The sequence below is a fragment of the Mesocricetus auratus genome, unplaced genomic scaffold (genome assembly GCF_017639785.1).
Source record: "Mesocricetus auratus isolate SY011 unplaced genomic scaffold, BCM_Maur_2.0 Super-Scaffold_100041, whole genome shotgun sequence".
In the NCBI taxonomy this organism is placed as follows: domain Eukaryota; kingdom Metazoa; phylum Chordata; class Mammalia; order Rodentia; family Cricetidae; genus Mesocricetus; species Mesocricetus auratus.
Window position 1 is genome coordinate 4,357,602 of NW_024429218.1, and position 21,621 is coordinate 4,379,222.

A 21,621-nucleotide genomic window follows, 5' to 3' on the forward strand; every position below is an offset into this window, starting at 1 on the left:
AGAAGCCCCACACGATGCTCGCACAAGAGTTGTTTTGTTTGGGTGGTGTCACCGTGTTAATCACAGTGTTGACTTTCTTTGAAGTAGAGTAAGAATGGTGATGACAGCGGTGACAGAGCTCTCTTTTGCAAGGAGTATTTTATAAGGTCACTCAGAAACTATGTTATTTTAGATTTTATCAAATGTGATTAAGGTTGCATCAAATATACAGTAGGTAGTCCATCTCAGTCAGTATAAGACTGGGTCCTTTCCTTATTCGGACAGGTTTGCACTTGTGTGAATTCTCAGCTATGTTAAATGTTCTGTGTGTGTGTGTGTGTGTGTGTGTGTGTGTGTGTGTGTGTGTGTGTGTGTGTGTGTGTGTGGTTTTCTCTGTGGCTTTGGAGGCTGTCCCGGAACCAGCTCTTGTAGACCAAGCTGGCCTCAAACTCACAGAGATCCGCCTGCCTCTGCCTCCTGAGTATTGGGATTAAAGGCATGCGCCACCAATGTCCGGCCAAATGTTCTAAAGCCTAGAGCATGGCTTCAAGGTCTCCACTTTCAGCCAAATAAACAAACAAACAAATATATACACACATAAATACGCTCTGGGTTCTACTTAAGTACCACAAAATGCTGAGTCCAATCATTTTAGACTGACTAATTGCCAAGATTCCTTACCAAGACGACAAGTAAGATCGCATGAATACAGGAAAATAAGTCCTAAATGTTTCTGGTAATTTTGTAATTGCTTTTAAAATCCCAGCATTCAATGGGGTTGGAGAGTTGGTTCCAGAGTTAAGAATGCTTGCTCTGCAATCGTAAGAACCATGTAACAAGCTGAGCATGGCCACACATACCTGCAGCACCAGGTTCAGGGTTCCAGCGACAGCGGAAGGGTTACTGGCCTCCCGTCTAGCTGAGACACACAGTTCTATGCATTCTTCTGGCCTCGCGAGGCGGGCGGGCAGTCAGGCTGTGGTCGCAGAGAACACAGCACAGCAAGCCTGCCCAGGTCTACCATTTCCCACCCCAGGGAGCAGGAAGAGGTCCAAGGCAGGTGTACTACCAGCCTATACCAATCCCAAGCTCCCCTGGCATCATCAGACCAAATTCCACGCCATCCAAAGTGTGTGGATCAGAGGCCCCACACATCATGAGCGAGTCAGAGTCAAGGTGCAGGCAATGGACCGGGCAGGCCCAGGAAGCTGGTGGAGCCTCAATAAGTGCCTTCACCTAGGAAACCTCCTTGGTACCATGGGCCTAACTGAAGCTCCTTTCCTTGTCCCAGAAACTACGGGATGCCACTAGAGATCCCATATCACCTCCACAATGACTCACAGCCCACCCCCACCCCCCCAGACCTCTCCAGGCAAGGGATCCTGCCACAAGCAGGGACGTCCCTGAGTGCCCACAGGCTTGACATTACCTTTCCCTACCGAGAAATAGCTTCAATGTCCAATCTAGGGATAATTCCCCCAGCCCTCATGGCCAGTCCAGCAGGAAGCAACAAGAGCACAGCCCCCAGAAACAGCTGATCAGTCAGAGTAAAATATTTTCGAAAAGGCTCCCTCAGAATTGAACCACCACTGGCGGCACCGCCCACAAATCGGGATCTGTGAACTGAAATAAACTGGAAATTGCCTGCTACAACTCAAGGTTTGCACAGCGCCCAGGATATCTTAACAGGCAGTTTGGCCAAGGTACAACTGAAAACCAGTCATCAGAAGAAACGGGAAAATCATCCCCCAAAGGAGAGAGAGCCAACCAGCAGACACTAGCCCAGGAGCAAACAAAGTCTAAAACAGTGTAAAGCAGCCACCATAGCATGGCTTCGACAATCAAATAATGAAAGTCTGTTGCCATAGGTGGGAAAACTTTTAAATATGTATCGGCAAAGAAGCAGAAGAGACTCACAAGGGCTACGGTGGCTCAGAGGCCAAACATACGCTGACCCTGCAGAGGGCCTGAGTTTCCAAGAGATGAGAGAAGTAACAAATATAAAGTCCAAATTCAGCAAAGCTATCCAATGCTCTCAAGAGAGGGAAAACTAAAAATGTTGCTGCCACAATTAGAAAAAAAAAACTTGACATTTCAATAAAGCTTTCTGCAAAGATGACCTCTTTCTAAACTGACATGACACATACAAAATGCTTACACTGGCTTTGACTATAAACAGCACAAGACAGAGCTGCCCAAGAGTTGCTCCCTCATGGAAAAGACACAAAGGAAAAATGTGCATGTGTGTGTGCACGCACACGCTCACTCATTCACACACAGGCATGAGGGGAGGAGACAGAGTAAGATGGACACCATAAAAAAGAGGTCACCGGCACCAGACTTTGGGGAGTACAGAGATTCTTGCTGGGACATTCATAAATATCAGAAATGGGGCTGGAGAGATGGCTCAGCTGTTAAAGGCTAGGCTCACAACCAAAACATAAATATCAGAAATTTCACAGGTTGCTTTGCGCCTCCAAATATGAGAACGGTGTGATGTCCTGGTTTGCTTCCAAGGCTGTGACGAAGACCACACCCAAAAGCAAGCAGGGAGGAGGGTTACCCGGCAGACAGCTGTAGTCAATCCTGAGGAGAGCTGAGGGATGAACTGGAGGGGAGGCGGTGGATGGGGGCTGCTCACTGGCTTGCTCTCCCAGCTTGCCCACCCTGCCTCGAGCTCCTCAGCAGCCAACCCACTGAGGGCAGCACGGCCCACCGTGGCGGCACCCTCCCACGGCAGTCCAAAAAGAAAAAAAGGCCCTACAGATTAGCCTGCGGGCCAACCTAACGGGTGCGTTTTCTCAACTGAAGTCCCTTCTTCCTGGATGGCCCTGGCTTGTGTCAGGCTGACTAAAAAGGAAAAATCTAATCAGGGCATACGACCAACAGGAAACTCCCGGGGAATGCAGAGTAAAGCGGATAATGGAAGGTTTTTGTTTGTTTGGTTTTTGGTTTTGTTTGTTTTTGGATTGTTTTGTTGTTGTTGTTGTTGTTGATGGTGGTGGTGGTGGTGTTTTAAGATAGGGTTTGTCTGTGTAGTCTTGGCTGTCCTGGAACTCGCTCTGTAGACCAGGCTGGACTCAAAGTCACAGAGATCAACCTGCCTCTGCCTCCCGAGTGCTGGGATTAAAAGAGCGTGCTACTATTGCCAGGCCTGCCAATTTAAAGACAGACAGACAGACAGACAGACAGACAGACAGACAGACACACACACACACACACACACACACACACACACACACACACACACTCAAACAAAAAGAAAGAGGATTGAGAGACCAGAAGAACAGAGCACTGGTCCTGTCCATCTCAGTTAAGCAACTTAGAACCACACAGCTTGCCAGGTTACAGATCCAAGGCTGAACATACAAAGATTTCCATCACTGGCTGCTCCCCACACAACAGATAACGAAGGAAAAGAAGAGAAAACAAAGCAAACGACATCATAAGGACATTTCAAAGCCCAACCCTGTAGGAGTCAAACTACGCAGGATAAGGGGAGAAATAAGAATGCGGTTTGGGCCGGGCAGTGGTGGCGCATGCCTTTAATCCCAGCACTCAGGAGGCAGAGGCAGGAGGCTGTTGGTTTTTACTCTTTTGTTCTTTGCTCTTTTGACTTTGTTTTTTTTTTGGGGGGGGGAGTACCCTGCTCCCAAATAAATCACACACAGAGTCATATTCTTTCTTATAAATCCCTAGTCTTAGCCTGGCTTGCTTCTAGCCAGCTTTTCTTGAATTACCCTTGTCTACCTGTGCCTTGTCTTGGAGCTTTTATCTTTACTCCTGCATACCTTCCTTTACTTTCTAGTTCGTGTCTTGCTCCTCCTTCTCCTCCTCCCAGATTTCCCCTTCTATGTGTTCTCTCTGCCTGCCACACCACCTACCCTGCTCCTGCCTCACTATTGGCTGCTCAGCTCTTTATGAGACCAATCAGGTGTTTTACGCAGGCAAAGTAGCACAGCTTCACAGACTTAAGCAAATGCAATATTAAAGAACACAGCGTGTGTTTGCATCATTAAACACATGTCCCACAGCATAAACAAGTGTAACACATCTTAAAGTAATACTCCACAACAAGCCAGCAGCGTAAGGCAAGCAGCTTCCCTCACCACACACTTCACCAAGTGTCCTGCCTCGATGAGACCCCGAACCAAGAGCGCAAAGATGGACATCACCAACCAAAATAAATTTATCTTCCTTCTAAGTAATCTCTCCTGGGAGCACTAGCTCGTCCTGAGAAATAGGAGCCAGCATAGTGCGGGGCGTTTAGGTTCAAATCAATAACTTGTACACTCCCCTGTAGACTTAGTTCTGTTGGCGTCTGTCTGTCCCATGAGGAGCCCTTGCTATCCTCTCTGCTCAGCAGGGCTGGAGACACATTTTACCACAGCATGCTCACCACACCCGTCAGTCTCTGTCATGGATCACACACACTGACAGGAGGGACTAGAAGTATGTCCATCTTCCTTTTTGCTGGACAGCACCAGTATGGGTTCAACAAATATTTGATAAAATTGTAGATTTTTTTTCTGTAAATTTCCAGATCATCCCTCTTCTACAAGGAAAGGACAAGCACACTGAGAACTCTACTCAGTCCACTTCTAAGTCAACCATGGCCGTCCAACATCCGTCACATCACAAGGGTCCATCAAAAGACGGCAACCAGTCTTCATCTGATGGCCTCACATTCACTCGGTGCCGCCTCGTGCCAGGCACCATGAGGAAAGAGGCACAAACCCTGTCTTCAAGAGATCCAGAAGTTGCTTTCACAAATTTATACACTAAAGACATTCACAGAAAGGCTAATCTCAAAGTAGACGCAGAGAATCTGCTATGCCATCGGGTCCAAAGCAGACAGACTGACCACTATGGCTAAAATGTTTTTCACGGGAGGTCTTCTGGTAAACAGGGGGCTAGGTAGCCGCAGTCACTTGGAATAAGAGAAGAAAGGCAAGAGCACAACACACTTACTTCTGCAGAATATTTTCAGAGGCCAAGTACGCAGCACATAAAATCTTGGAGTGTCAATACTGGCTCCAAGCTGCCACAGTCACGGGGACATTAAGGTCTACCAGCTGCTGCACTACCCAGAACAGAATACAGACTATGGCACAGACGGGTAGAAACCTCAAGACATGCTGCAAATATTGATGGTTGTTAGTGGTCAAACATAAACGGTGACGTATTGAACACAACCTAACTGTCCATCAAAAGGGATCTGCTTAAATAACTACAGTGTTGCTGGGTACTTGAAAGGACAGTGACATCATGCTGCCAAAGCACCTGAGGACACTGCTACATCCATTAGCAGCTTGGCGGCTGTAAGCCTCCATTCCATCACCTGTAAAAATGGGATAACAGAATACAAAATAACGAGGGTGAACAATCTACAGCTACATACAGTAACAGAGAACACACAGCAGCCATTATCATATTAAATCAGGGCATCTGTGATTAACACAAGACCCTCAACAAGACTGACCCCGTTAATGTCCCCTCACAGAGAGAGGAGACAGGAAGGGCCATGAGACACTCCTCTGAGATTTCAGCCACTCACCCCCTTCCTTGTCGGCCATTTGGTCCCCGATGTACAGGACCCAGGGAGAAGCAATCTCATGTGGGGAATAAAGCAAAATAACTGAAAAGTGGGCTCTTATTTGGGTAGCTACAGGAAAGCTGTCATTCATCCTGGAGACTTCAATAACGGAGCTGTTGGGGAGTGTCTTTGTTATGGTTTTTACAGCTGTGAAGAGATAACCATGACCACAGCAACTCTTACAAGGAAAAGATTTAACTGGAGCAGCACACAGTTCAGAGGTTTGGTCCATTATCATCAAGGTGGGGAGCACAGTGGCAGGCAGACATGGTGCTGGAGCTGAGAATCCTACCTCTTGCAGGCAACAGAAAGTCAACAGACATACTGGGTAGTATTCTGAGCATAAGAAGCTTCAAAGTCTGTACCCATAGTGACACACTTCCTCCAACAAAGTTGCACCTCCTTATAGTGCCACTCCCTATGGGGGCCAATTATATTCAAACTACCATATTCCACTCCCTAGCCCTTGTACGTTTATAACAATATCATGACACAAAATGCATTTAGTCGAACTTCAAAAGTCCCCATAGTCTATCACAGTCTCAACAATGTTTAAAAGCCCTGAGGTCACCACTCCCTCAAATCCATTTATCTCACTGAACACAGAATTAAGCTCTATTCTACTTCCTGGTGCTCTTTTTCTCCTCAAATTTGTCTGCTCAGCTCACTCCTTTTCATTACAAATCTTCAGTAGAGTTACCACTAATAACCACATGACTGAGTCTACACTAGCCTGTTTTGAGATTTCTTTTGCCAGCAAAATTAATCTAAAATTCTTTAGCCTCAGGCAGACTCTTTGGACAAGGGCAAAAAGCGGCCACTTTCTTCACCAAAATATCACAAGAATGATCTCTAGGAAAATAATAAAATTCTTCTGCCCTGAAAGCTATTGAGATGGCACCCCACAATTCATCAAATCACCCTCAGCACCACTGTCTTCCATGCTCCTACTAGCATGGCCCGTTGAGCAATGCTTAAAGCATTCCACTGCTTTCCTAACTGAGAGTGCTACATCTTACAGGCAACAGGAAGTTGACTGACAGTCACAGCAAGGGAAGCTTGAACAAGAGAGAACTCAAAGCTCACCTCTAGAGTGAGGCACTTCCTCCAATAAGGTCACTCCTCCTAATAGTGCCACTCCATTTATTTTCTTTCAAACCTCCACAGGGAGTCAGTCACCCATAATCGCCCAATATACTCATTTATTCACCCAAGATGGATTTGAGTGGAATCATTACTTTGGTCTATTGCTAGTGCCCCATCTACAGGAGGGGTTCTCAACCTGTGGGTCACAATTCCTTTGGAGATCAAACAACCTTTTCACAAGGGTCGCATATCAGACATCCTGTATATCAGATACATTATGATCGTTACAGTAGCAGAGTTATAGTTATGAAGTAGCAATGAAAATAATTTTGTAGCTGGGGAATTACCACAACATGAGGAACTATATTGAAGGTTGCAGCATTAGGAAGGTTAAGAATTACTGACCTAGCAGACATTTGGTTCTTGTCTCCCCAGGCAAGTTACGACAAAACACAACTCAACATCCTGTCAAAAGAATACGTGCTCACCAATGAAGAGCACTAGCTCCAGAATTCGATTCCCAGCATCCGCTCTGCATCTCAATACCATCTAAAACCAGTCCCGGGGGATCTGACACTCACCGCTGGCCTCCACAGGCACAAGGTACGCATGTGATACACAGACATACATGCAGGCAATACTCGTGCACATGTAAATAAGTAAGTAAATATGTACCGCACAATTCAAGGAACACCTGTTCTAGTTTTGCCTTGGGTCCAGGCTATCTAGGATAGATGTGATTCCTAACAGTCCACCTGGTATATACTTGTAGGTTCACATCTCTAGGATGGATGTGATTCCTAACAGTGCACCCCGGCATATACATGCAGGACTGTGAGCAGCTCCATAGAAAGCTTCTGTAAGCAGGGATAATTATAAGGTCGTCTGCATTCTGAGTTGTATGAACTAAAATTATGTTACAAGAATTAAGTCCACACTGAAGTTTCCTGCCTAATACACAAGAAACTGCATAATTATAGTCAAGCCCTCTTTCAATCTGCCCTCTGCTGACACCCAGAAGTGGCTTCAGGCAGGGTTCAGTGGCTGAACCAACTTCCCAGGTGAAGCATTAACACAACCTCTGTGACACCAAAGCCACTGGGTAAGTGAACCATGGCACTGATTCTGCAACTTGCACCCTGTATATGCAAGCTTACCCTTCCTGTACTCTCAAAGCCTCAAGCACATGGTGGTCTTTGTAGACTCCCAACACAGAAAAGGAGTTGTTCAGTGATATCCCACCCCATGTTTGCAGACTGTTCTTACAGAATGACTGGGAAAGCCTTGGAACGCTGTGACTGGCCACACAAAATCCTTCTCAGCGTCACGGGCTAATTGCTGGCAATCTGCTTCACCAGCAATGCGCCAGTGTTTCTACTTATTCACTCATTCTACAGACACAGCACGCTGCAGACACAGGGTGCTACATTCCCACGCTCTAAAGAAGGTCGCTGCTAGGGGGAAGGCACGTGACGCTGTAAGCACAGAGCTAATGCCAGCTCCAGGTGCTCTAACGTTAAGTCTTTGACCGCGTAGACAGATCCCAGGCAACTTGAATGACATACCTATGGGACCTGGGCAGGAAGGGGGAACTGACACTTAAAGCAGGAAGTGAGCAGGGAACTCGGGCAGTTTGCCCACAGACTGGTCTGCGTGTCGGGCTATCAAACGCCGTCTCTTGTGCGCAAAGCCCATTCTTTCCTCAGACAGTGTAGTTAGGACTCCAAAGTTCATCTTCCAGAAGAGGTGCTGTTTCTCCATTGTCAGAGTCTAGAAACGCATCCTTTTTTAAGATTTATTACACTATATTGTGTGTCTATGTATGGAACTGCATGTATGTTGGTGTACCGCATGCTTCAGGTACCCACAGAGGCCAGAAGAGGGCTTCTGACCGCTTAGACGTTAGCTACAGACACCTTCCTGAGTGCTGTGGGTGCTGGGAACTGAACCTATGACCCCTGGAGAAGCAGCCGGTGCGCTTAACTGCTGACTCATCTCCCCAGCCCCCACTCACTCTTTTTTTCAATAATCACAATTGCATATTCAAAAATGATGTTTACTGTACCATACAGCTTAATATCATGGAGACCAAAACATCTAAGTTTTAAAAGCACCTTTGATCCAGACCCTCACAGGACTACCTCAGTTGATAATTCCTAACCGTCTGAACTCAACATCTGTAACTAAAAAGCACATAAGTTAAAAGTCCACAAAGAGCAAGGTAAACACTACTGAAGCAGAGAGCTTTGTGGACTATGAACTTAAGTGAGAGCCTGAGAGGGAATATAAATTTAAAAGTTAGCACAGTCTCAAGAATCAAGTATCAGCAAAACCTGGTAATACAAACCAGCTCACTTGGCCATCCAACAAGTGCCCAGCTCTTTCCATAAACACAGACAGTCTCCAGCAGCACGCAACACAGGTTCGTGTGAGCCCTTGCTACCTCACCACACCTGCTGGCATTACTTTACTCACCAAAACCAAAATGTTTCCTAAAGATGATCACATACCTAAATTTAAGTATTCGTTGTGAAGAAACTTTAAAATAACCTGCTTTCTTGTGCACTGCTTATGGGGCTATAAATTAATGTGGCAGGGGTAGGAAAAGTTTAAACATTAGTTCAGAATACATCATAGCATTCCCTAGCCCAAGTAATATGAGAGGCCTCACTGATCATGGCCAGCAAGGTGTGTGTGTGTGTGTGTGTGTGTGTGTGTGTGTGTGTGTGTGTGTGTGTGTGTGTGTGTGTGTGTGTCTGTGTGTCTCTGTGTGTGTGTGTGTGTGTGTGTGTCATATATAATTAAATACATACACATGATATATATTTATGTTCAAGGATCAGGGTAATGGCTCCATGGCTTAAAGCACTTGCCACACAAGACTGAGGAGAACCTGAGCTTGGATCTCAGAACCTATGCACAGCTGGGTGCTGTCTCTAATTCCAGGGCTCCTATAACAAGATGGGAGGCAGGGACAAGAGAATGCCTCAGAAGGCCAAAGGCCAGCTAGCCTGGCATGTACAGCATCAAGATAGCTCATCTCAAACAAGGTAAAGGGAGAAGGACGCCCGAGGCTGTCCTCTCGTGTCTACAGGTGTGATGTGGCATGTGAACACCTGCACCCACATGCACACACACGTGCGCATATCTGGATTTTTTCAAAGGAATGTTCACAGCCCCAGCGCTTCCCCAGCAGTAAACTCAGAGCAGCACTAACACGGGAGAATGATACACAGCGGTGAAGATCGATGACCCAAAGTCAACGAGACAACCGCACGTATCATACTAACCGTGGGCAAAGAGAGGCAAGGCCAGGGAGACGAGGAGATGGCTCAGGGAGAGCACTGGGACGAATGACCCGAAACCACGTCGGAAGGGAGGAAAGTCCATAGATTCCGTCCTTAGCCTCCACCCAAGCACCACAGCAAGGGTACCCACACATACACATGGTAATTTTTATCCAAAAAATAAAGAAATGCCAGGCCTAAGTAAGAACTGGCTCATTTACATGGGATCCTGGCCTGCACAAGAGAAGATCGCCAAACAGATACCCAAGTCACTACTGTCTGTACAGCTAGGTGGCATCTGCCTATCACCCATGCCTGAAGGAGCTCACAGAAAACTCACAGCTAACCAACACGTTCCTGATAAGGGCAGGGCACAGGGCAGCGGCAGCTACACAGCAAACATGAAGCCCTCTATCACAGATGAAACCCACTCTCCTCAAAGTCACAAGGCATACAGGCTGCCAAGACTTACCACACCACGCCTGCTTCACATACTGCACACAGATGAAAGTAGGATGTTAGAACAGACAAAGTCAAAGACTACAAAAGTAAAACTCAACCATTAATCAACAAAACACCTTACCACTGAAGAGAGCAGGCTTGCCCAAAGCTCGCACGGGCTAATAAGTCCATGCTTGGCCGTAGGAGTGGTGGCTTGTTCCCCAAGGTGAGGTAGGTGCTCCACTTCTCAGCCAGCTAAAGTGCAAGCCATAATACGAATAACAAAAACCCAGAGACAGATATTGGGGTTCATGCTGAAGATCAGAAAAGCAAAGCAGCCAAGCCACCAGAAAGCTCTCACCTCTACCAAGGCTAGCGAGAGATCCTGTCCTCAACGTAGCCTAAGACTGAATCCCCTGCTCCTATCTTATATACCTCTCTAGTGCTGGGATTAAAGGTGTGAACTCTTTCTCTTTTAGACTGATTCACTCTCATATAGCCCAGGGGGGCCTTGAACTCAGAGATCTGTCAGCGTCTGTCTCTTGAGTCCTGGAATTAAAGGTGTGTACCACCACTGCTAGGCCTCTATGGCTGTGGCTAGCTTTAGCATTCAGATCTTCAGGCAGGCCTGAAGGCTCAGAAGAGGTAAGAGCTTTCTGGTGGCTTGACTGCTTTGCTTTTCCAATGTTCAGCTTGAACCCCAATAATCTGTCTCTGGGTTTATATCATTTGAGTCACAGCAGGCCAAGGCCCTCACTGCTTCTTTGGATGAACCGATTTTCTTCTTACGTGACAAATAGTCATAATAATAGATAACAATTAGTTGAGTGTGACACAAGAGTAAAAATCTTTGGTTAACATAGTTATGAAGTACATTAAGCATGCTTAGACTGGGTGAGTCTCCCACTTTGCCCCAGTTACAAAAAGAATAGAACAAACAACATGAGAAGGAACAGAACATAATTAAGTGAAACATCTGGTGGCCCAAGTCCACACCTGAGGTCACAAGATAGTCCAGTGTATTCCTTCAGGAAGGCTGTATAAACAAACGGCTTGATGGACAGGTCTCCCCAGCTCACCAGGCCTATCTCAGATCTTTGTGCCCCGGGGCCTTTTATGGAATAGCAATACCCATCCATTAGCTCTAACAACTCAGGTAAAACTGGCTTGATGCACACACACCGTCTTATGGAATAATGAAAGCCCGCCCATCCATTAGCTCCAACAGCCTGAGGTAAAACTGGATTGATTCACCTTCTTATAGAATAGTGATAGCCCGCCCATCCATTAGCTAGATGCACACTGAATATACATATTTCTGCATTTAAAAATTTGGAAAGAAAGATCTATAGAACCAGATGCTAGAACCTTTAGTATTTATTGACTTCTATAAGGTTTATTCCATAAGAAGTCAGGCTATTTACCCCCATCTAAGCTACTCTGTCTTTGGAAATGTAACAGGCAGAAGAGAGGCAGTGGTTCAGCTGAGAATATATATTCACTCACTCACTCACTCACTCACACACACACACACACACACACACACACACACACACACACACACATCAGTTCATAAAGGAGAATTCCTTAAGGTGGAAAAAGATCTATTATGCTGGTATACTTAAATATCACATTTGGTAAGTTCTTTGGGGTGTCACATATACGTGCACTATTATATCATAAAATAGTTTTATAAATGTAAGATATTATTTCTGAAATAAGATCCAAAAACCACAGAGAATCAAACAAAGAATAACAAAATTCAAGACAGTGTAAGTTGTTAGTATTTTGGAGGTTTTTGCTGAGTTCGCTCCAGGTCAATGCTTTAGAAGTGTGAATAAAAACTGGGCTAGGACCATGATCATGAGTCCTCGTCAAGATTCAGTGACTGATACAGCTATCTGAACTGAATCACTCAATCATGTGCATTATAAACAGACAAACCAAAAAGGAGGCATGGGTCTGGGGAGATGGCTCAGTCAGTTAAGTACCACACACACACACACACACACACACACACACACACAAGCATGAGGGTCCCAGCACTGGGAGGACGGGGACAGGAGGATCCTGAGTGCTCAGCCAGCCTAGAGGCCTGGAGAGAGAGCCCAGCAGTTAGGAACCCTTGCTGTTCTTGCAGAGGACCAAGTTTCAGTTCCCAGCACCCAAGTAGTTCATAACCATCTCATCTGTAATTCCAGTTCCAGGGGACCTGATGCCATTTCCTGAACTCCAGGCATGCGTGTGAACACACGCACGCACCTGAAAGGCCTATGTATGTGTGAAAAGGTAATCACTGCTGCTCCCAGCCGAATTCTACATTCAAGTTAGAGCAGTAAACTATTACCTTCTACCCTCCAAATGTGAAAACTCCAGACGTTTAATATTAAGTATAAGAGGAGACAATGATCAGTGACACCACACATGATGGACGGTCTGCTCTGCAGAGGAATGGAGAAACACTGGGAAAGACATTGTAGATAGCATTGTGTGTAGATCCTACCTCCCAGCAACTGCACAGCGCCGTCTCCAGAGAAACTCACACATCCATGTATCAACATCTATGAAGAACCACACCCAGAGACACACACACACACATGTATCAGCACTCAGAGAAACACACACATACATGTATCAGCACCCAGAGAAACACACACATACATGTCTCAACAGCTATGAGGAACCACACCCAGACACCCAGACAGACAGACAGACAGACAGACAGACACACACACACACACACACACACACACACACACACACACGTATCAGCACCCAGAGAAACACACACACATGTATCAGCACCCAGAGAAACTGTGTATCAGCAATTATATGAAAACATACCCACAGGAGTCCTATGAATCCTAGTGAAAATTTGGAAACAGCCTAACAGTAAACATACTATAGAATAATCATGCAATGAAATGAAATATATAAGTTTAAAAATACCCCAGTGACAAATAAAAATGAGACCATTTGTAAAACATGGCTTTTTCCTCTGAAAATATAGTTTGCTATTACTTTCATAATGCTGTAAAATATTTATATTTCTTACAAAGGTGTGTAACTATAAAATATGCATGGCAGTGTTACACCCCAAATCTAGGAAAATGGGTCCTTCTTCAAGAAAGGGAAGGGAGGGGGTGTCCAGGGGTCTCGGGCTGGGGTGGTGTCTATTTCACATACTAGGAAGATACTGTGACACATGTCCTTTAAATGTTTAGATCTGTGTGGGCTTGGGAAGTCATTATAATACTCTATATAAGTTGTAAAATGTTCCACCAGAAAGCAAATTAAAGACAATGAAATTTGTGGTAGACTATTATTTTAAGGTGTGTGACTTTTGTTTACGCCGCATTTGTTTAACTCTGTGAAGCTGTGGTTCTTCGCCAGTTTAAAACACCTTATAGTCAAATAAAGTGCTGAATGAATGGCCAATAGTGAAGCAGCAGCCAGGATAGGCGGGGCTGACAGGCAGGAAATAAATAGAAGGAGGAAGAGGAGGAACAAGAGAACAAGGAGAGGAGGACATCAGGGGCCAGCCACCCAGCCACCCAGCCACCCAGCCACCCAGCCACCCAGCCACCTAGCCACCCAGCCACCCAGCCACCCAACAATCCACAGAGTAAGATTTACAGAGGTAAGAACAGGAAAAGCCCAGAGGCAAAAGATATTCGGGATAATTTACCTTAAGAGAAGCTGGCTAGAAACAACTTGTAACTAAGACTAAGCCTCTGCGTGTGACTTACTTGGGAGCTGGGTGGTGGGCCCCCCACAAAAGCCAGAAGAGTAAAACATCAAACTGCAGCAACTTGACTAAACACTTATTCAAAAAAGGATTAGAAAAAAAACTGTTAGCGTGTGGCTTTAGCACTAGCTAGCAAATGCGGGCTCCAAAGCCACACTCAGAAAATGTGCCAAAGTATTTGCCTAAAGAACCAATGGGCAGTTAGGGAAAGACTCAATCGCCATTCTATTCATCTCCATGGAGCTTCAAATATGGATGGTCACAGGTTTAAATATCTGTATGTGTACTTATCCATAACACACCAGGTTGACTCTTTAATAGAATAAACTTTCCACCAGATAGCCTGACTCTGTTGTTGTTCAGACTGGCTCCTTGCCAAGTGGCCCGTGCTGGCCTCAATCTCAAGAGCCCATTGCTGAGTGCTGGGAGCACAAGCATATGCAAACCACACATGACTAGATAACTTTTGTTAAAAGCATCATTAGGCGCCATGGACCAAATGTTCCCACAAAATTCCTAAATTGAAGTTCTAAGCAACCACCACCCCTGTGGGATGGGATTAGGGATGACGCCACCAGAGTGTCACCACGGTAAGGGAATTAGTGTCCCCATGCGGGGAATCAGTCATAAGTGTGAGGCAGGAAGGGTCCCACCCCAAAACAAGCGTGTCACGGCACCTAGATATTGACCTTCCCAGAACACTGAGGAATAATTATGCCACACCCCACCCGGTCTGTGGTATTTTGTTATAGCACCCAGACCTAAGGCAGTAGGATTTAAAAAGAGCTCTCTGTTCACAAATAGCTTGCCTTTCTGAAGTGCTAGGTAAAGCTCTTGGCACAAGCAGGGGTGCACACCTGTAATCCCAGCACCTCAGAGACTCGCACAAGGGGCCAACCCGGGCTACAGAGACCCAAGCAACAAGGAAAGGAGCCCCTGCTGGCCAACAAGACCCAAGACCCTCACATGCCTCTTGAATCCCGTCACAGTTTGGGGTATTAGACCTATAACGCATTTAGGAAAGACTCCAATGGGAAAGGAAATCTAAAAGAGATGAGCCCTCGTACCATCTCTGCGGCCCTACGTGGGCCAGTGTTTCTACCTAAAAAATGACAGAAAGCATGAGCCTGGTCCAGGTAACCAAGACCTTTTCCTACTTATGAATAAGATACTGCACTCATCAGGGTAGACACCTCTCACTTAAAATATACAGAGAACATGGCCAGGTGGCACTCAAGCCTATAAAAACACATTCACGAAATACTGCTTAGAAAATTATACATGCTAAATGTAAGATGGCAGTTCTGTCAATTTCTTCTAAGGGCATACTCCCAAACAGTGGAGCTTCTAAGAAGGGGAGCCACCTCCAAAATGCAGTCATTATCCTGCAGCTGTCATTTGTCTCCTTGGTTCAGGAAAACGCCGCTAGTAGAGAAAAAGCAGCCACCGCTGCTACAAAGGTGAGGGGCTTACAGCCTCACTGTCCTGTATTAGCTGGCAGTGTGACCCTGGCCTAGGATCATCCCATGTGAGGGACTGTCCAGATGTTGTGAATAAGGGAACATCAGCCTCCCAAGCATGCAAAAACACCTAGCTTTCCTGGTGCCGTAAGAACTGACCCAGTTACTGATAATTCCAACTCACGGTAAGTCCCTCGGGATGCATTTTCCCATTTTTAACAAAACATTGCTGAGACAGTACAGAGTATTTATTAGCCACTGCTCAAATTATACACACAGAACACCCGTGAGTGTACCCGGAGCGGAGGAAGGAGCAGGCCACCAGAAGTGAGGTTCGAGGGTCTCCCCTTTGAGGCTCCACAAGGCAGACACAAGCACCAGCAGCACGCTTCCATGATGCTGCCACGCGGCTTTGGATGCTAGGATTCAAAACCAAAGCCCGGGGAGACAGATGGCACTGGTGTGCTGTCTTAGAGGTGGGTCAGGTTCATGGAGACAAGAAGAGAAGCATGTTAAACAGCCAGGAAACCATGAAGTTATGGAAGGGGCTGGTGGGTTTATAATTGACTCTCTGAATTTGCCTTAGCCCTCTGTTTGAACCCTACCAAAGGCAGGCTCTTCATGCACTTCCTAAACCACAGACCCCAGCCCACTCAAGGACCTGTGCTTTACACCGTCCCAAGGACAAGGCTGCATTTCCCAGAACAGAACGAAGTGTGGCCATCTATTATCAGGGTGCCTGCTATCACAGCAGGTCAGGCTGTTACTGCCTGCTCCTGAGGTGTGTGCACAAGGTGAGAAGATTTAATGGTCACTGGGGCCAGGAGGCCCTGGTGAAGGGAGAAGAAACTGGTGCTAAGAGTTGATCCCCGTGAACAAGGAGGCAGCAGCTGGACCATGAAGCCCTCAGGGTGGCATCTGAGGTGAGACCAAAATGAGGTTCACCCCAGTCTATTCCCACCCACCGAACTACCACCAGAGCGGCCTTCCTGTTCCGGCAATGGGGTTCATCCTCTGCCTGGTGAGCACAGCCCCAGTTCCTTAGCTGGTATTCACTCCTGCCTGTCACTCCAAAGAAAGATCCCTATTTACCTCCCCGAGCTCTGGCTCTGCCCTCTGCAGATGTTTTACTCTGGAGGTTTCCAATGTTGAAGTTACTCCTCCTTAATCCTGTTCACACCCGTCTTATTCACTGAATCGTTCTGTGCCAAGTCTCTCAGGAACCGGTCGGCGAAAAAGGCTCCAATTGCGCTTCCTTTGAAAGTACCCCACGGGCCCTACAGCCACAAATGCCTCTCGACTCCAGGACTGTTAGAGCCCAATCCCTTCCATCTTGACTGCCGGCTAATGAGGTAAGGCTAGTGAGCAAAAGGCTACACTTGCGGGGCACCAGATCAACAGCACCCCCTTCCAGACACAGAATCGAGCGCTCATTAGCACGGGAGTGTTTAAAGTATAGCAGTGTGGCAAGACCTGCAGGCAGCAGAAGTATGCACAGCACTGAGTCCAACTTCTGAGCAGGGAGAGCCGGAAGCAGACTCTGGAGGTCACAAGGAGAGGGAGACAGTCTGATGTGGACTGCCTCTGTGCTGTCTGACTTTGAACTGGTGGCCGGCTAACCCTGGCTTCTCAAGCCTCAGTATAAGTTCGCACTGTCAGCCTTGCTATTTGTTTTTAAAATGTAGCCCTCCTTAATATGGCTGAAACTGACACTGAATCCCCAAATACCTGGGCCTTGGCCAGGAATGAAGCCAGGACTCAGGAGTACATGATGAAATCTGGCATCAAATGCTCCAACTTTTGCCCTACTGCTGTTCCATGGAATTTCCCTGCTGCTGCTCCCAGGGATGGGAGAGTATCCCAGTCCAGAAAGCCACAACCCAGCTTGTTCTCTGGTCCTCAGGGGCAGGCCTCTGGTGACGAGGAGGAACGCCAGTGTTTCCAGACTCGTGGAACAAATGTGACAATCGGAGCTGCTGCCTGTCCTCTTCTCCCGCTGACAGACACCAACGCACCGCAGTCATTTGACAGAACAAAGCAGCTTGCACGCTCCCGGGCTCTGTCCGGAGTGTCTCTCTGCCCTACTCTGAACAGGAAAACAATAGGAAGATAAAAGCGTCCAAACGATCCTCCCTGTAGTGATATCTTGTTTATACTCTAACAAATAAAGTCTCTGCTCAGCCAAGTCACTTCCTGTCTGTCTGTGCAGACCTCCAGACCTCTACAGTTAGCTAGTAACTAGCTCCACCCTCTGATCTTCAGGCAAGCTTTACGTGTTAGAACATTAACAAGATATCATCACACCACCCCAGAAAAATTCTTGTCAATAAATATGGGCAAACTAACCTTAGTTTTCTTTCTTTTCAGATTTATTGTATGTGTACAAGTGTTTGCACATCACCTACGTGCCTGGTGTCCGTGAAGAGGGGGGTCAGATCCCCTGGGACTGGGATGGGACCATTGTCAGCCTCCATGTGGGTGCTGGGAACTGGGCTCTCAGCAAGAACCAGGCTCTTAACTACTGAGCCATCTCTCCCAGCCCATAACCTCAATTTTCACAATGTCAGAAAACAAGTTGGTCCTGTAAAGGGAGTTGGTACAGTTTTTTTTTCCTAGTAGCTAGACTTAATTTTTATTCATTGATAAATTGTGAAAAGAGGGAGTGGTTTGCATACCTAGAGGTTAAGGAAATAATCATTTAATAGTCACCTATTAGCCAAACCTTTGTGATGACTTCACAAGGCACAATTATCTACATATGAAATAACTAGTAACTCTCCTCACTGACCCAAAGCTGCAAATGATGACAGAAGGAAAATCAAAGTCCTATCCTCCTAGGGGTGAGTGTTTTCATTAGGAATAAGTGGGGGGTAACCTCATACGACTATGTTTGTGGTAAAGGAATTATGTGTAGATGCCTTTTATCTCAAGTCATTTATGGATGTCAAACACATGCATCCTTTCCAGGAATGGCCAAGGAGCACCTCCATCATAAACACTCTACTTACAATAACACTCCCACTACTGATTCCAGCCTTTGAAAGCAGTCTTAGTAGAGTGTGTCTTAGCGAGAAAGCACACATCTCAGATGCTAGAGGCCTTTTGTTCAGTCCCCAGTACCAAAAACAACAAAAGCCAACTGGAACTCTATCAGTATCTGGGACCAGAGCAAAAGGATACCAAGCATGGTACAAGGCAGGCAGGCAAAGGCTGCACACTACCATCTGAAAGCCAAGGGAGGAGGGAGACACTGAGGTCCTGTGGCTTTATTGCTACATGGTGTGATGCTTTAAAAGGCGTAAGCCGAGATGCCTCCATCCTATGACTTAACCCTGAAAACCCTAGGACCTTACAGGCCATGCTGCTCTTTCCCTGTCAATGCACTTTATCATCTGAGGATCAACTACAGTTTCCAGCAGACATAACGAAATCTTCCCTGGCCTTCTGTGTCTAAAAAAACTCAAAAATGTGCTCAAAACAACCAGGAAGTCTCCATACATGAATTTCCCAGATGTCTCTCCTCTCCTGCTTGCACACCACTCTGACCCTCAGAGCAGTCATAAAACAGTCTACACTGAGCAGCCCAGACACAGCAGGCATTCTGCAAACAGATCCTAGCAGGGGTGAAGCCGGTGAGCACACACAGCATTAGAGGGCCCATCCCAGTCATCTGACCCCAAGATCTCCACGTTCTCCCAGAGCACACTCCGCAGCTTCAGTTCTTGCTGAGGTAAGAACTCTTTTTGCTGGCAGCCGCTGCCACATTATCCTCACACGAGAGAAAGATACTCCTGCTTGTTCTGTGCAGGTGATAAAATCTGTGTGCCACATCAAAAATGCCACCAGGACACCTCAGGAGGTGTCACACCTCCGTGAAATCATAACGAGTGAAATCACACTCCTCATGATCAGGATTAACATACCCAAAACTTGATCCTTTGACCATATTATACAAACATTACAAAGAAGAGTGATTTCACAGTCAAATCTTTCTATGCCCACACCCCAGACACAAGCTGCAAAACAAATGTCCTAATCCAAACCCTAACCCTAACCTTTCAGGGCATTGGGAGGAGGGAAAGGAAGGGGAGGGGAGGGAGGGCTGGCATCTTACCCCTCTGCACTTCAAGGTCACAAAGAAAAATTAAGCAAGAAAAACTATCCGGTGACTTTTTCAAAACTATTCACAATACAACAAAACTGCTATCATCAAATAGCCAGTTTCTCACCTCTTAAGACAGAGGCCTAGTGGCAATATGCGTGAGCAACTTTACAGATCTGACCTAGTTTTCTATTTCTAAGAACTTGGCTTCAACTGGAAAAATCCAGATATTTATTTTGCTTTCATTTACAATAGCAGATGGCTCAGAGGAAATCTAGAGTAGTAATTTTATGCCAATTGGTTAAGAAAACTCTGATACACCCAGGAGATAAAACATAACCCATTAATAATATTCTAGTAAAATACTTAACGTCAAAACCATCCTGATACAGCAAGTCCTATTACTGTCTTAGTGTTTCAGGTCATACTAGAAGCACAGACGCACTCTGGGCAAGAAGCACGCATGTTGTAACAGCCACTCCCTGTCCCTTAACGCACACATTTCAACACCCCTAGTGTGAAGGGAGATCCCACATCATGTCAACTATGATTAGTAGCCCAGTGTAGACATAAACTAAACAGGAGACTCCAGAGTCCACAGCCTGAGCTGTCAAGATGGCTCCAAAGGTAAAAAGCTTGTTGCACCCTAAGCTTGACCATGTTAAAAAAAAAAAATGGAGAACTGACTCGGCAGATTTCCACACATGCGCTGTGGCATGCAAATACATACACACATTCAAATGTCTACATACACACACAAACGCACACGTGTGCACACGCATAAGACAGTCATAAATTAAACAGACACTTTCACAAAGAGGTTTAGGCTAGAGTGAGCTACAACTGTAAGACCCCTGTTAAAAACCATGTAGATGACTAAGAAATCGGGGCTGGAGCTGTGGACAGTGACTGTCTGCTCCTAGGTCCTAGGTCGCCAACAGCTGTTCCCTAAATCTTGTGGGACGGGACTGTAAATCGAAGGTGGGAGCACTCCTTTGTTCCCGTCTCATTCTTCAGCGTCTCCTAAGGTGGGGGAGGAGGGGCTGACCCCATACTCAAGCCATGCCACTTTGTGCCCTGCCTCTGCAGGCTCCACAGCACAGCGTGCCACCGTAGGACAACCTCGAAGAGCGAGCCTCTTTGGGGCAGCAGCTGTGCCTCAAGCCTATCGCTGCTGCCTTTTCTGTCATCTGTGGTGGTGTCCCTGGCTGCCGCCAGCCACAAGGGGCCGACCTGTCACAACTTCCTTCTCTCTGAAGGGCTCACAAGTGACTCCCCCTCTTCTCTTCCCTGTGGTGAGATGACCAGTTCATTGAGCAAGTCTAGCCCCTCCTTCCAGAAGTCATCCAAATGCATTTGTTTTGTGATAAGCTTACATTCCATCAGACCACGCCTCTCTTCCCCTTGCCAGACTTGTTCCTCCCAGGAAGGCAGGAAAGCAGCCTAGCCAGATACCTGGTTACTAAAGAATTTGTCACCTAAGTCCTCCTGCTGGCTTACTGAGGACTCCCAGACAGGATCCACTGCACTCTACAATGGACTTGGAGCCACAGGAAGGATTGAGTGATTAAATGTTAATGTTATAATGTTATAGAAATAACTTACAGGTAGTTCACATGAAACACCCTCCCCCGACGCCAGACTGAACATGAGGCTAAATGCACGTTTTGTCAACAAGTTTTAGCATTCAATCTTAGTTATGCTTCAAATTTTCTAAATGATCACGCATCTCTTTGAATAATAGGAAAGAAACTAAGTGTTACCTATGACAATTCATTACAAAATGTATTACAAACTGATAAGGGGACAGGACACTGTAGCAATATATTGCAACCCTACCACAGTGCTAAAAGTCTAAACAACTTGTAACAATATTATCTCACTCTTAGTTAGGCAAAAATGTAAGAGTCTAAGAACCTAGA

At 46.2% G+C, this 21,621-nt stretch overlaps 1 protein-coding gene and 1 long non-coding RNA gene across 4 annotated transcripts in view; one reads left to right on the forward strand and one right to left on the reverse strand.

Annotated features, from left to right (window-relative positions):
• The window catches only part of Arhgap10 (Rho GTPase activating protein 10), a 252,142-nt gene that overhangs the window by 192,130 nt on the left and 38,391 nt on the right, over nucleotides 1-21,621 (reverse strand). The gene's annotated exons all lie outside the window — the stretch shown is intronic.
• Nucleotides 16,126-17,902, forward strand: LOC110342345. Its single transcript, XR_002384386.2, has 3 exons — nucleotides 16,126-16,520; nucleotides 16,810-16,949; nucleotides 17,501-17,902. It is a non-coding gene; the product is annotated as an uncharacterized LOC110342345 (long non-coding RNA).